Source organism: Pleurodeles waltl, chromosome 9 (assembly GCF_031143425.1).
Source record: "Pleurodeles waltl isolate 20211129_DDA chromosome 9, aPleWal1.hap1.20221129, whole genome shotgun sequence".
In the NCBI taxonomy this organism is placed as follows: Eukaryota; Metazoa; Chordata; class Amphibia; order Caudata; family Salamandridae; genus Pleurodeles; species Pleurodeles waltl.
Window position 1 is genome coordinate 209,715,931 of NC_090448.1, and position 15,073 is coordinate 209,731,003.

The following is a 15,073-nucleotide window of genomic DNA, read 5'->3' on the forward strand; positions in this document are numbered from 1 at the left end:
AGGTTAGTGTTAGCCCACTTCTCTCTTCCTTTGAATGCCCATTTGTTTACTTCATTGTGGGTTGTCAGCAAGGGGCTGTGCACCGGTTTGCCCCCAGAAACAAAGTACATATAGTAATGGAGGTTGAAACCCCACTTAGTTGTAAATGTTCGAATTTGTGATTCGGTAATAGTATGAAATTGATACTCCGAGTCAAAATGATGTATCCAGGTATATTTGTTAATACACTTTTGGGCCTTGGAGATCGATGTTGTCCTTTATAAATACAGTCTTGTAAATTAGTGACCGGACAGCCGATATTTGTTTTGCCCCCTAGTGATGAGTTCACCTGGGGCTTTTTCAAGGCTCATGGTAATCATCAACAAGAATCCATGGTTAGAATCAAATAAAGGTAATCAAGCTAGATGTTAGCAATTATAACGGGCTGAATCCCGTGTGTGCTTGACGCGTTCTAGTTCTGCGCCATATTGGATGAATGCCCCAGTAGTTCCTGAACTGACAATCTAGCTACAATCCTACTTGAAGCACTTAAAAGTAATGTTTTGTGCTAGAAGCCAATGGGAATTTAGATTTCTGTAGATGCCATGAAGATTCTAAGCACGTTCATTTAGAAAGGCATTCTGAATGGTAAGTGTACGACCTACAGCATATGGATGAATTTCATAGAAAAAAAGTGCTAACTTTTTATTCCCGCATTATTTTGTTCCTCACTCTTGTACAGAGCTCATGTAACCTTGCTGCAGGTTCCAAGTGCTGCTGAGTGAGGCTAAAATGTTTCTATTACAAAAATGAAGAACTCTGGCATATTTTAGTTACCGAGCAATTGAGAGAGGCAGAGCATTCAAGACAGAGGCTTAGGGAGGTAGAGTATGTTAGGAACAATAAAGTGACATTCAAACATTGTGCAGATGATACCAAATTAATGTAAATATGAATCTGCTCCCAAGATTTTTTTTTAAATAATCCGGGGCGAGGGGGACACAGGCTGCCCATAACTGACTTAATTTCCATAAAATCAACCTGGAATGATGATGTATGCATAGATTGACTCCAACAGACTTGAATCAGTGGAAAAGACTAACTTTCTAGATGATCTGGCACATTGGCAAAATATCTCGAGTGCAATTCCACTTCATATACCTGCAAGATATTTCAGACAAGTGTTCAAGTAAATGAGTAGTTAGTCGGGGAAAAAAAAAAAAAAACAGGGTCAAGTGAATGCCAGATTTACAACACTATTTGTGGGTATTTAGAATTGCTGAGCCATGTGCCAGATTATGGGCTTATCCGAACCATACCGGCCGAAATGAGGGCAATTGCCCCAGAAACCTTTTCTCTCCTTTAGTGGGTCAGAACACGGAAATCTTTACCTTCACACAGCTGAAGGCTACCTAACTCCAGTGAGATCTAGCTGAGACTATGTAAGAGGCTAAACATAGATCTTTTGATTCATCAAACTGCGTGCAATGTCAAAACTGCACAAAGGGGGTTGATAAACACAAAGGTCAAATAATAAAATATAAAGATTCTACAACATTTGAAGATCTGCAGAAAGACATCTGAAAAGGAAGTAGTTCTGGAGGCATCCAACTGCAACAGTGCCTTGGTAAACAATACCCAACGTCTTTGCAAACGTTCTAGGCTGCACAATATTACAATTGCCTATTAAAACCCTACTGGAATCTCTGACAATAATGAGTAAGAACAGCTGCTTTTCTTTGGGAATCGTACTAGGTGGAATACTGCTCCCTGAAAGGTCAGTTTCAGGTTAATATCATACAGCATAATACAGAAGGGTCTACTGGATGCCAGCTAAAATTAAAGAATGATCTCAGGATTGATTTCAGGAACTCTTCTAGAGAGGCCAATGTTGCGGCACATTCCCTGTCATCCCAGCACAACCAGAATCCCTGGACACAAAGTATTCACTTGACAAGCATCAAAAACAATTTAGGGGTAAATCAGGACAGTGTTAGCTCATTCTGCTCTGCTAATCCGGGATACAGATAAAAGTGGCCTTAGGTATCAACAGAGTACGTTGTGGTACATAGCAGCAGCCTCTGCCAAATTACTCCTCCTACACAAAATGAAGAAATAATTCTGCAGGCCTGATCTCACAATGCAATATCTGCATAATAAAAACTCCCTTGTGTGAAAACTACTCTTCATTGTCAAAGGATATCCCTAAAGGTACTTATAAACTGGATTACATTATTCTGTGTTAGACTAGAGAGATTATCTTGTTTTTCTCTTGAAGGATGCTGGATGCCCCTTTTCTGAATTTTGGGGGAGACTGTCCCTCATTACGAGTGTGGCGGATCTGCGGTGGCAGACCGCGCAATACAAGTAGGCCGGTTTGGCCGAAGCCAAACCGCCACAACGCCGCCCGGCCTGCCAGTTTGGTCGCACCGGCGGTGAGCTCCTCCGGGCTGGCAGAATGCCTCAGACCGCTGGCTGTATTAAGAGGCAGCAAATCGCCAGGCTTTTTGCGGCGGTTGCCCCGTCACAAAAATCCTGGCGGTAACATACCAGCGACAGGAATCCCCATTCCTGTTGCCGGCACACGCACCCTCACACATGCACCCCACCCACCCGTCCACACACTTCCAAACATCCCCCACCCAACCTCACACATCCATACTAACACCCCCACCCACTCTCTCACTGACATACACACACCCCCACTCACACATACGCACCACCCTCCACAATTAATCACACTCCCCACTCCCCTCCGCATTCATGCACATCCCACCCCTCCACGCACAAATCCATTCACACACACTTCCATACAAACACCCCCACATCCGTACACTTCCATACAAACACCCCCACCAGATTGCACGCATACACACACACACACCTCCACTCCCTTGCATGCATACAGACACCCCCACTCACTTGCATACAAGCACTCCCTCATCCGCACCCATACAGACACCCCCACTCATTTGCACCTGTACACAGACACCCCCACTCACTTGTAGACTTGCACACATGCAGCCCCACTTGCATGCATCTCAATACACACACCTACTCACTTGCACCCCAAAACCCCCTCCCCTCCGCCTACATGCAGACACACACCCTCCACGCACACATACATAAACAAACGCACTCACACACACACACCCATTCCGCTACACATACACGCAAACGGTACATACATGCACCCAACCCTCCCACCCCCCCACTTGTGATGAAGGGCAACTTACAAACTGCTTGACACTTGATGCAACTTAGAAGACTAACAAGGAAATTCTAGAACTGTTCATCTAACACTCACTGACAGGCATTTCTGCACCTGCAATCTCAATTCAACTGAAAGGGCTTGCCTTATTTATGCCCTAACCCACCCTGCTGTGAGGACCACTTGGATCTGAGTTGGTTCCCCGTTTCTTACCTTCATTTTAGATTTCATACTTTACATGTTTTGGCTGCATCACTGTTAGCAATGGCATTGTATACACTTTACTTCCCTTCACTTGCATGATACTATTATAGGAATATATTGTATGTGTTGCTTGTTTAAGTTAGCCTTTTCTCTGCATATAATCAGTATGTTCTGTCCAAGACTAAGAACACTGTATAGAATATCCTAGCTTCTAACATTTAGGCAAAGCACTGCATCAGAGCTGTGCTTCTAACAGTGCGGTTTTATTATATAAATGATGCACTGACCTGAGAGGGGCAGAGGGGCATTCCAACCGAGACCATACTGGACGACTGCTGTGCTTGACATGCAGCTCTGCTGGCACTAATATGCCAGCTTCCCGAGAGGATTGCCATCCACACTACAGGCTGGTTCCCGGTATCATTTCCAGGAATCAGCGGTGGAGTGAAGGCCAGTCCTATAGATCGGGCAGGCAGAAGGGTTCATCTGCTATGTTCTCAGCATAGTCTCAGGGTTAGGTAGGAACCTCTAGAACTCATATATCATGGTTGGATTATTCACCGTCTTTACAATTTTCATAATGCTGGTTACTTTGTTTCATCTGCCTAATTATCGCAGCTCATTCTCTTTATGCAAGATTCAGATTGTTTCAATAAATGTATTGAAAACATATTTCATATCTCTTGTGTTTTGCTTGGCCATGCATGAGAAATTCAATTAAAAAGGGTGAGATTTGTTTCCATGACTTCGCTGATGAGTCAGAGTATCAGGTACAGGTTGCCATAATCACACTTCGCCCTAGCAGGGTTAGGGGTGTAAGTGAGGCACAGGAATTGGGCCGACAATTTCTGATGGTGTAGAAGGACTCAGTTCCCCACATTCTGAAGTTCTGTCATCTTAGGTAAGCAGTCCTATTATTTTGGTAGGAACCGTACAACAACCCCTCCCAAGGATCTAACTCACTCAAGTACATCTATGTGTAACAATATTAAATAATATTAAAATCTAGTTTGAGGTATATCTCTCTGAACACTGTTAGCAAAAGAAACTTAGCACTGAGAAGAGTGCAGTCAGTGCTTAATTTATAACAGAAAGAGTGCTGGTGCCAAAACCTCTGCTCAGAAACCCGCAGGCAGTGGCAACCGAATACCAAGGCCATGTAGTCTTGAATAGACCTCATGCCTTTTCCGTTCCCTATCAGACCCTCCCTGCCGCTTTAGCTCACTGGTACAGCTCCCCGTTTTCTCCATTTTCAACGAGTTTTCGGTTTTCTCTTCCTACTCTTTACCTTTTGCCTGTTACTCCCTCTCTATTTCTTGTGGTCAATGTCTGACAAGAAAAATGAAATAATGTTCCCCAAAACGAGTGCCGGGGAGCCCTACTGGCATTGTCTGCCCCAAACTAGGCACTGGAATCCAGGGCAGTCCCTAGTACACATCTCTTTCCCTGTTTCTTTAACCTCTATTCTTCTCTGACACTGTGGCAGCTAAGCAACACTAGTGTCCCTAAATACAGTATGCTTTTCCAGGGATATCACCTGCAATGGAAATTGGAATCATAAATTAACTTGTCTACACGACTATTATTCTTCACTTTTTCCCCCATAAGATATTATACCTCCATATTTAAAACCTGTAAATCTCTAATGCAGAACAGCTTAAAGGAATGAGAAAGTTATGTATTAATCTCCATAAAAGACAGTGTAGAACAGCACTGGAATGAAATATCAGAGTCAGTTTAAGACAGGTCTGAGAAAGAACACAGCCACACACAGCCCCTCTCTATCTCTCTCTCTCTCTCGCTCTCTCATAGCCTTGCAAGGAAATGCTGTCAAGAGTTGACTTGCAGTGAAGTTTTCGCTCATTGGTTAATGTTTAGATGGCAGTACTCTTTAACTGCCCACTCATTCAATATTTTTACTGGTGTTCTCAGCTTGGACATCAAACCATTCACCCCATTCATGAAGTCAGCTGCTTTTTCATTGTCAATTACACTTACATGAAAAAGAGTAGACAGACTGCCAGAGAAAGTGTTTGCATTTATTTCTGAGTAACCGTACACATTTTTAAGCACCAGTGAATCACACAAATCCCTGAATAACCATATGTTGGCCAATAAGTAACTAATGCCATGATGACCGTGACCACATCCTTTACTAAGCAGGACATATTCACTGGTGTCACTCAACGTTCCCGTGCCCACAGGACTATGCACAGGAAACAGACAGCGGAAGAGGTTTTCAGCGTGTTTGGAAATGTGTCAAATGCTACAATATAACATCGTCAATTGACTGAAGGTTGTTTAAAACACTAATACCCAAATTAAAGTGACAAGGCAAAAAGGCTGGTAAAACAGAAACTGCTTTTTAAATCGTCTTAACGTGATAAATTGTGTGTGTAGAAATGTTTTCACAGTTCCCACGCTAGCTGCTAACGTTATGCATCAGATCACACACAAAGAACAAAGACGAAACGCAAAATTCCAGGTTATATGCCAGCACTTTTAGGTGGGGTTAAAAAAGACACTCTTCAGATGCCTGCTAGGGTCATGTTCTTAAAAAAAAAAAAACGAACAAGAATTAGCAAAGGCAATAGTTCTGGTTTTAGAGTGTTAACATATGCAACCATAGGTATGCATCTTCTATGGAACCTTCCTCCTTTTGTTCCTCTTAGAAATCGTTTCTAGCTTTAATTCCCCAAGCTTTTGGTGCTGCACTGCTCAGCACCTAAAGCCTAAATAAACAGCAACATTGCAGGCTTGGGAAATGAAAAAAATGGGGCAGACAGTCTGCGGATATTTGTGTATGCCAGTGTTTGTACGTTAATACATGAAAGTTAGATAAATTGGCTTCGCTAATCCTTGTTAATGTGTCTGAGGTCTACATTTTACAATTTCTGTTTCCAATGTAGCATGTGCTGGATGCATTAAGGTCAGGATTTTGAATGAAATTAAGAAATTATTTTACCAAGCCAATATGACTGGGTTAGGAGGTGTGTATGTTGTGTTTCCATATGGAAATCAGATTCAGGTTACAATTGGAGGGATATGTGTGTGTGTGTGTGTGTGTGTGTTATTTATTGTTTCTAGAGGAGGGTGAAACCTTCAGGAATGTCTAATCTCAAGAGGAGGTAAGAAGAACAGTACTATAACCAAGGAACCATTAACAAAACTATTTTTGCTCGTAGAGGGTGGTGTGATCTTTTCAGCCTTTGTGGTTTATGGCTCGTGTTTGTAATCTTTGCAATGCAGCATTAGAACAATGAGGAGTTTATTGAATTAATCAGCTGCATTAACGAGTCTCGTGGGTAGCCACTTCAGTGTGTCCAGTGCCATCAAGGTAGAGGATGTTGTGCGTTGCATCATAGTTATGCCATAGTAGTATGAAGGATGTATAGCACAGGTTTCCTTGAGTAAAATTACGTCATGGTCACAGTTTTGGATAAGGGTAAATATTAAAGCTGCTACAAACTGCAGACATAGGAGGGCGACTTGATGTGATGTCTGGAAGATGGAAGTGATGATTCTTCTGAGGTTGCTTAGGCAGTCTGGTCTTTGATTATGTTTACAGAATTCAAACAGTGACAATAGCATGTGTTGTGGGATCTTTGATGAGAGTATTTGAGGCTGAGGGGCGGCTTAGAGGTAATGTGCTTGGAGTTATGCTTTAAAGCACTGGGACCTGTAAGTAATTTGGAGTGTTGACGGAGGTGTATCAGGGGATTAAGAAAGCAGTCTCTGGAGGAGACTGCTTGTGGGAGGGAGCTGGATACTGCGGTTTGCAGACTTGTGGACTTTGTATCAGCTTCATTTTAGTGTGAAGCAGTTTTTTGGAGAGCAGCTAATAATTGTTTGCTGAAAGTGGCTTTAATGAAGTGCGGGACAAGTAAACAGACCTCTCACATGAATAGTGCGCCTGTGGGTGGTCAGGTTTTTCCGTGGTGCTGCACTTTGTGTGCTGTTGTTTAGGTGTAGCTGGACTGGATCAGGAGGATGGACGACAAATGGAGTCTTCATCACAGGCATGGAGATTTCTGGAAAGGCTGTGGATTTTGTCCATATTAGTATTTCGGTCTATGTCAGCGGTGGAGGACCTTTGTTGCATGTTACATTGCTTACTACTTTTATTCTTGATTTAGGGTGGCATAATGCTGTTGGTTTCATCACGAGGACAATGTGGGCGATGGAGCGAGAGGAGAAGGGTGAGCTAGTGGTGTTGCAGTCCCCATTCACAGTAGATGATTTTAGGGCACTCAAGGTATCAAAAGATAAGATCATACAAAAAAACATGTTGGCCGTTGATCTTGCAGCAAATTCAGCATAGGGAAGCTGCAATATGCATCTGAGAAGTATCCTTCAGTACAGAAAGAAAACATGCTAGTATAATGTCCGACAGCACAATGAAGTACAAACTGAGCTTTGTGCAACATCAGTGTAAGTGTGCAAAAGCTTTTAGAAGCTCAGAACTACGTTTATATGCACAATCACTTCTTGGTACAAATACTTTAGTGCAAAATCACTATCGCACCTAATTGCCAGTAGTTATAAGTGACTGAAATAGTCCTGTGGCTTGATTCGAAATTTGAATTATGTTTACTTCAAGCAGAGGCAAAGGAGGGCTGTCCAAATAAACCACTGGATGAGGTGGAATGACCCAAAGCCCCTATTTATTTTCATTTTTGGTGTTGATATCATCTCCGGCAACAGTTCAGGCAGTTTCGAGCTAATCCTAAAAATACAGAGGGGGCCTTTGGGTCAGGCCCTTTAAGCCAATACAGGTACATGATACAGGATTTATGCTATATTTTAGCATTGGCTGCTATAGTCTAAACTTTGTTCTATTTAATTTTAATTTCTGGGCTAATCACAGTGCCCAAAGTACTGGCAGTAATAAGCGCAATGGGTGATGTTGCACCCGACGCAATGCAAAATTGCCATCGGCTCGTTTACGAGCAGGCATCAATGTTGTGGTGAGTTTCCCGCTGGCCCAGAGGGAAACTCATAATAGGGCCAGCAGCCGGAAAACCGAAGTGCCGCTTTTCCGACCCAAAGAGTTTGCCGGGCAGCCTCCGCCACCCAACAAACTCTTAATAAGGGCCTCAGTCTTACTTCATGGACTGGTGGAGATTGGTGTCAAAGGGAAAGCCTTAGGCTGGTTGAAGAACTCTGAGCGAACATACCCATATGGTGGAGATGCACTTATTCTGCTCTCAGATCACTGCCTTGGACAGGGGGTGCTACAGGGATCTTCTCTGAGTACCACTCTTTTTAACATCTATGTTGCCCGAGTGGTACAAGTGAGCAAATCTTTTGGTTTTGAGGTTACATCATATGCAGATGATAACCAACTGGTTATTGCCATGGGACCAAATCCACAATCCACTAACGAAAGATTATGTGAATGTATGTAAATAATTGCCACCTAGATGTGACAGAAATGTCTGCAACTTAACTCGGGTAAAACAGACATTGTGCTTTTCGGAAAGGCCCATTATGTGCGGTCTGAGGACTAGGGGCCTCATGACTTGTGGTCCGTCCCTACTACAAACACTGCAAAAAGAAACCTGGGTATCATTGTAGATCTTTCCATGAGAGAACACTTAAATGCCATCGAGGGATCTTGCTTCTCAACCTTGATCTCCTTAGGAAAGCTGGGAACGAAAGCCTGAACTGTGCCACAGTCCATGATCTTTTTATTACGAATTTGCTCTTTCTTCTTGCACACATTCATGCAAGTGTTCTACATGTATGTATGTACCATGACGTGCAGCAAGATTGCAGACAGACACGGAGTACACATTTTGGTTGGAATCTCAAACTCACCCTAGACAAATAGGTGAATAAATTAGGAACCGCACTGCAGATCAGTTCCAGTAGCTTAGAAGTAGTTAATTTAGCAGTGCAACTCTTGGCCAATGCGACTTTGCCCACAATCACAAGCTGATATTAATCATGCGTAATAGTTTTTGTGAAACTGTTTTTTTATTTCCTTACCTTTAGTGCACACAACATATGAGTCAGCAGAAGTACGATCATGAGCAAACAATGGTAAAAGCAATACGTCTGGGGAGCCTATTGGATTGTAGCTTTATTATGATTTTTGTATAACTATTGTTGGAGGGAGTAGCGGGTTCTCACCGTTATAAAATAAAAGCAAAGGCTAAAAGCAAAAACACACTGCTGTAGTAATCTCATGCGCTGAAGATAAGCACTTGTACATTACTGCTCTTATCATTTGTACTTTTATGGCCTAACTAGACAGAAATAAATATAAAAAAAAGATAAGTACTTTCTTTGAGGTTGTGATCCTCGTTAAAGTGTGGACAGCCGCTTCTTACAGCAAAGACAGCCAATGAGCTGACGAAGTGACCAGTGCAAAATGGCCTAGTGGGTGGAAGAAAATGTGAAAGGCCCAATAACAGACCAATGGATGCCAAAAGCCCCTAGAAGTAAGTAAATGAAATAGAACATTTTAGTAAAATCAAAAGTTTTTCGCTAAAACTAGACCTAAAAATGTTTTTTAAAGGAAATATAGTTAAGTAAAAATAAAAAATGCACTTTCTTGAACTATCGCGCCTTGGTATGGTCTGTGTGGTCTAAATAATTGTAGTGAAATGTCATTCACACTATCTATCGACCACTGACGCGGTTGAGGTAATACGAGGGCCTTTGCTGTTTTAAGGTGCTATTTCCATTCTTCTGTTTTGACACTGTGGTCAGACACCAAAGGCCCAGCACAGAGTAGATTACATCTGAATGGGAACTCAGCATACGGCATGCTCTGAAACTCCTTTACGCAAAATGCAACAAAAATCAAATCTATAAATGAAAAAAATAAGTGTGCTCTAGCAAATTAAGAAAACAATCGCCCCATGTACTGCGACAGTTATTTAAATCAAATGAATTGAGAAATGTAGTGTTGGTAGGAGAAGATTAACTTATAAAATGTGATTTTTTTAACGAAAATGTAGTCCCTCTTTCCACCAGAGATATTCAGAAGCACAAGTCAAGCAGCAGCCACACAGGCAGCGTTGTGTAAAGTTAAATATTTCTCAGGGCTACATCATAGGACATAAATCCCTGCTGGTACGAGCCATGAAAATGTGAATGGAAGCAGGTCGCGAAAGCACTCGGCCTAGGAGCACGTGCGTGTGCCTCGGAGACAAATAAACGGGAACGATATTACTGCACTTTGGAGCCTTACGTCAGACACCCGGCTCCCGCCAAAATCAGTAAGAGTCCAAGGTGATGTAAGCAATAACGGGATGCGCCCTTATCGACAACAAATACTTTCCTTTAGAAATGTCTAGCACGCTCACTGGCATACCACCTAGTGCTTGCCCTTCAGCTATCTCAACTTACGCAATTATTACATAGCTGAGGGGTAACTTACTATAAAATGAGATTTTGTATTTCATTATTCCTGGATTTCTTCCTGGAGGCTAAAGAACAGGAATAGGTGGCCGGCAGAGCACTGGCTGTGAGGTCGAGGTTGTGATGCGCATCGTGGGCAAACTAAGTGTCATTACTGCCCTCCTGCTTCCACAGGTGTCACCCTGCGCAGGAGAGGATGGTGGCGGTACAAGCCTTAAACCTTATAGCTCTCTTTATAAAACTGATGCGGACCAGTAGATTTACATGATTCTGTAGCCTTTACCATATAATTCTGGATTTACTACATTTGCTAGGTAATGTGCAAATTTCACAAATATTTTTTTTACATCAAACGGGTGAAAACAACGCTGCATGGAAATGTCCTGCATAATTTGCACGTTGTGCTGCATAATTTAAAGAAACATTGCTGTATAATTTGGTCCTCCATGCCACACCATCCTAGTAGTCCTGATAATGTTAAAGCTCTACAGAGTGGTTTTGGTGGTGGCGTTATGATGGTGAAACCCATATTTCACTGGGAAACACGAAATAGTTTCCATATTTCACAGTTCTCTCTAGTATACGTCTTTTTATGCCACTGCATTTTCTGCATGAAAGCACCCAAACGTATAATGTTTACCACATAACCAGTCATGCAGAGTGTAATAAGCTATAGGCACCATTAAGTGTGGGGAGTGGCCATGACTCACAAGAGATGATGCCCCTACCCTCCATCAACAATGATAATTAATAGCACATCACACTCTGTGCATCTGTATAGCTGCATGTATTGTTTATACAAGTGGTTCCCAACTTGTGGTCCGCGGGATGCCAAGGGTTCGTGACACATTCCCAGAGGGTCCGCAGGACTGGGCCGGGAGGAAGCACTTCTCCAGGTCGGCCCTCTGGCAAGCAGGTGCATGTTTTCATATTCATTACTTCCTTTGTGCAGCAATTTTAAAAGCACTGCAAAGTTTCTTGTACACCAAGCAGGTTTCCAAAAGTGTCAAGATAACTCGAGTGATTAATGTACTTGCTGGAGAGAGATGGGAGCTTTGGCTAGTTGCACTTTTGGCTCAAAGGTAGCGCGGATGGTTAATATGCCTGTTGCAAAAACCTTTATCATGCAAGAAATAGTATTTTATGTGCATAGCACAGTGGGTTACTGCTTTTGTCACATATTCTTTTTTTACTGTACAGTTCATAAATTGCAATTGTAATCTAGCACAGTGAGCTATGAACTGCCATTAAAGAGCTGCATACAAACTGCATGGCACAAATTTCAAAGCTGTTTTTCCAAGCCTTTCATTTTCCTTATGCTGCTAATAAACAAGGTTTCCTTGCGTAGAAATACATTCTTATTATTAAAGTCAACTCTAACCACTGTGTTCTTTTCTGAATCTTGAGTTTGTGTTTCTCCGGACCAAGCACTCTTAGAAAATGCCTACCAAAGTGGGTGACATATGAATCCTACACCTTGTAGTCCCCTGTAAGGTGCTCCAATTACATGTGACAGAAAGGCTAGGGAGAGATGAGAGGCCCTTATGGTTTTACTTCCTTTCACCACCATATTTTAATGTGAAAACAGCTTTTTCAGATCTTTTGTACCTAAAAAATTAAAACAGAAATCGCCTGGGAAATGTAGAATATGACCAGTAGATTCAACTTTCATAAATAAAACCAAAGACTGAAAAGTTAGTCGCCATGATGCATCGCCAACCTTCCCATTAAAATTTTCTGATTTTTGCATATTTTTTCAATGTAAAATAATTATATCTTTAGTAATTCATTTGTTTGGTGTGTACTTGTTTGTGTATTTTTTGCAAATTACAGTTTTAATGTTTGAAATTTAAACTGTACAAATTGCTTGGGGATTCCGGCTTCCAGTAATGATTCAGTGCATCAAAAAGTTGGGAACCACAGGTTTATGTAATGGCATTTTTTCAAATGTAATTGTGTTTTTTAAATAAAGTCTTTAACCTAAATGAGGATGTAAGTGGTAAATTTGTGCCATAAATGAAATTTACACTGAAAAGACTGCATTAGAAAATGTTATGGCTGCATCCGAAGACAGTAACAAGTTGCTAGAACTCCTAACGGTTTCCTTCCCTATCAAGAACTTTATCAAGGACAAGGTGGATGTGCTGTATTCTGCTCACCCACCAATAAGGAGGCACAAGATCCAGGATGCTGGCAAAACTGGGCAAGTACTCTGGCACTTCAGCCAGAAGAAAAACATATCGATGTCTATGGAGTACTACCACAGCCAGTAAAACATGATAGTGGACAGGAACTCCAGGCACATATGTGATTCCAGTGGCTGGAAAGTTGACACAGGAGACTTTCAGCACCTGAGGAAAAGGTGGGATCCTTTTGAGGTTGATCTCTTTGGTTAACATCTGAATCTTCAACTGCATTGTTACTTGAGCCAGAGACTGATCCCCATGCAGAAGCAGTGGATGTGTTTCTGCAGGACTGTAGAAGAGCACTGTAAGGAAATGCCTCCTTGGCATGGTTGCCCCCTGACTTTTTGCCTTTGCTGATGCTATGTTTACAATTGAAAGTGTGCTGAGGCCTGCTAACCAGGCCCCAGCACCAGTGTTCTTTCCCTAACCTGTACTTTTGTATCCACAATTGGCAGACCCTGGCATCCAGATAAGTCCCTTGTAACTGGTACTTCTAGTACCAAGGGCCCTGATGCCAAGGAAGGTCTCTAAGGGCTGCAGCATGTCTTATGCCACCCTGGAGACCTCTCACTCAGCACAGACACACTGCTTGCCAGCTTGTGTGTGCTAGTGAGAACAAAACGAGTAAGTCGACATGGCACTCCCCTCAGGGTGCCATGCCAGCCTCTCACTGCCTATGCAAGTATAGGTCAGTCACCCCTCTAGCAGGCCTTACAGCCCTAAGGCAGGGTGCACTATACCATAGGTGAGGGTACCAGTGCATGAGCATGGTACCCCTACAGTGTCTAAACAAAACCTTAGACATTGTAAGTGCAGGGTAGCCATAAGAGTATATGGTCTGGGAGTTTGTCAAACACGAACTCCACAGCACCATAATGGCTACACTGAAAACTGGGAAGTTTGGTATCAAACTTCTCAGCACAATAAATGCACACTGATGCCAGTGTACATTTTATTGCAAAATACACCCCAGAGGGCACCTTAGAGGTGCCCCCTGAAACTTAACCGACTGTCTGTGTAGGCTGACTAGTTCCAGCAGCCTGCCACACTAGAGACATGTTGCTGGCCCCATGGGGAGAGTGCCTTTGTCACTCTGAGGCCAGTAACAAAGCCTGCACTGGGTGGAGATGCTAACACCTCCCCCAGGCAGGAGCTGTAACACCTGGCGGTGAGCCTCAAAGGCTCACCCCTTTGTCACAGCACCGCAGGACACTCCAGCTAGTGGAGTTGCCCGCCCCCTCCGGCCCCAGCCCCCACTTTTGGCGGCAAGGCCGGAGAAAATAATGAGAATAACAAGGAGGAGTCACTGGCCAGTCAGGACAGCCCCTAAGGTGTCCTGAGCTGAGGTGACTCTAACTTTTAGAAATCCTCCATCTTGCAGATGGAGGATTCCCCCAATAGGGTTAGGATTGTGACCCCCCTCCCCTTGGGAGGAGGCACAAAGAGGGTGTACCCACCCTCAGGGCTAGTAGCCATTGGCTACTAACCCCCCAGACCTAAACACGCCCTTAAATTTAGTATTTAAGGGCTACCCTGAACCCTAGAAAATTAGATTCCTGCAACAACAAGAAGGACTGCCTAGCTGAAAACCCCTGCAGAGGAAGACCAGAAGACAACAACTACCTTGGCTCCAGAAACTCACCGGCCTGTCTCCTGCCTTCCAAAGAACTCTGCTCCAGCGACGCCTTCCAAAGGGACCAGCGACCTCTGAATCCTCTGAGGACTGCCCTGCTTCGACGACGACAAGAAACTCCCGAGGACAGCGGACCTGCTCCAAAAAGACTGCAACTTTATCCAAAGAAGCAGCTTTAAAGAACCCTGCAATCTCCCCGCAAGAAGCGTGAGACTTGCAACACTGCACCCGGCGACCCCGACTCGGCTGGTGGAGCACCAACACCTCAGGGAGGACCCCCGGACTACTCTACGACTGTGAGTACCAAAACCTGTCCCCCCTGAGCCCCCACAGCGCCGCCTGCAGAGGGAATCCCGAGGCTTCCCCTGACCGCGACTCTCTGAACCCTAAGTCCCGACGCCTGGAAAAGACCCTGCACCCGCAGCCCCCAGGACCTGAAGGACCGGACTTTCACTGCAGAAGTGACCCCCAGGAGTCCCTCTCCCTTGC

At 43.5% G+C, this 15,073-nt stretch overlaps 1 protein-coding gene across 4 annotated transcripts in view; it reads right to left on the bottom strand.

The window, feature by feature from the left end:
• PXK (PX domain containing serine/threonine kinase like) overlaps positions 1-15,073 on the bottom strand; it is a 317,799-nt gene that overhangs the window by 125,562 nt on the left and 177,164 nt on the right. The window lies entirely within an intron of this gene.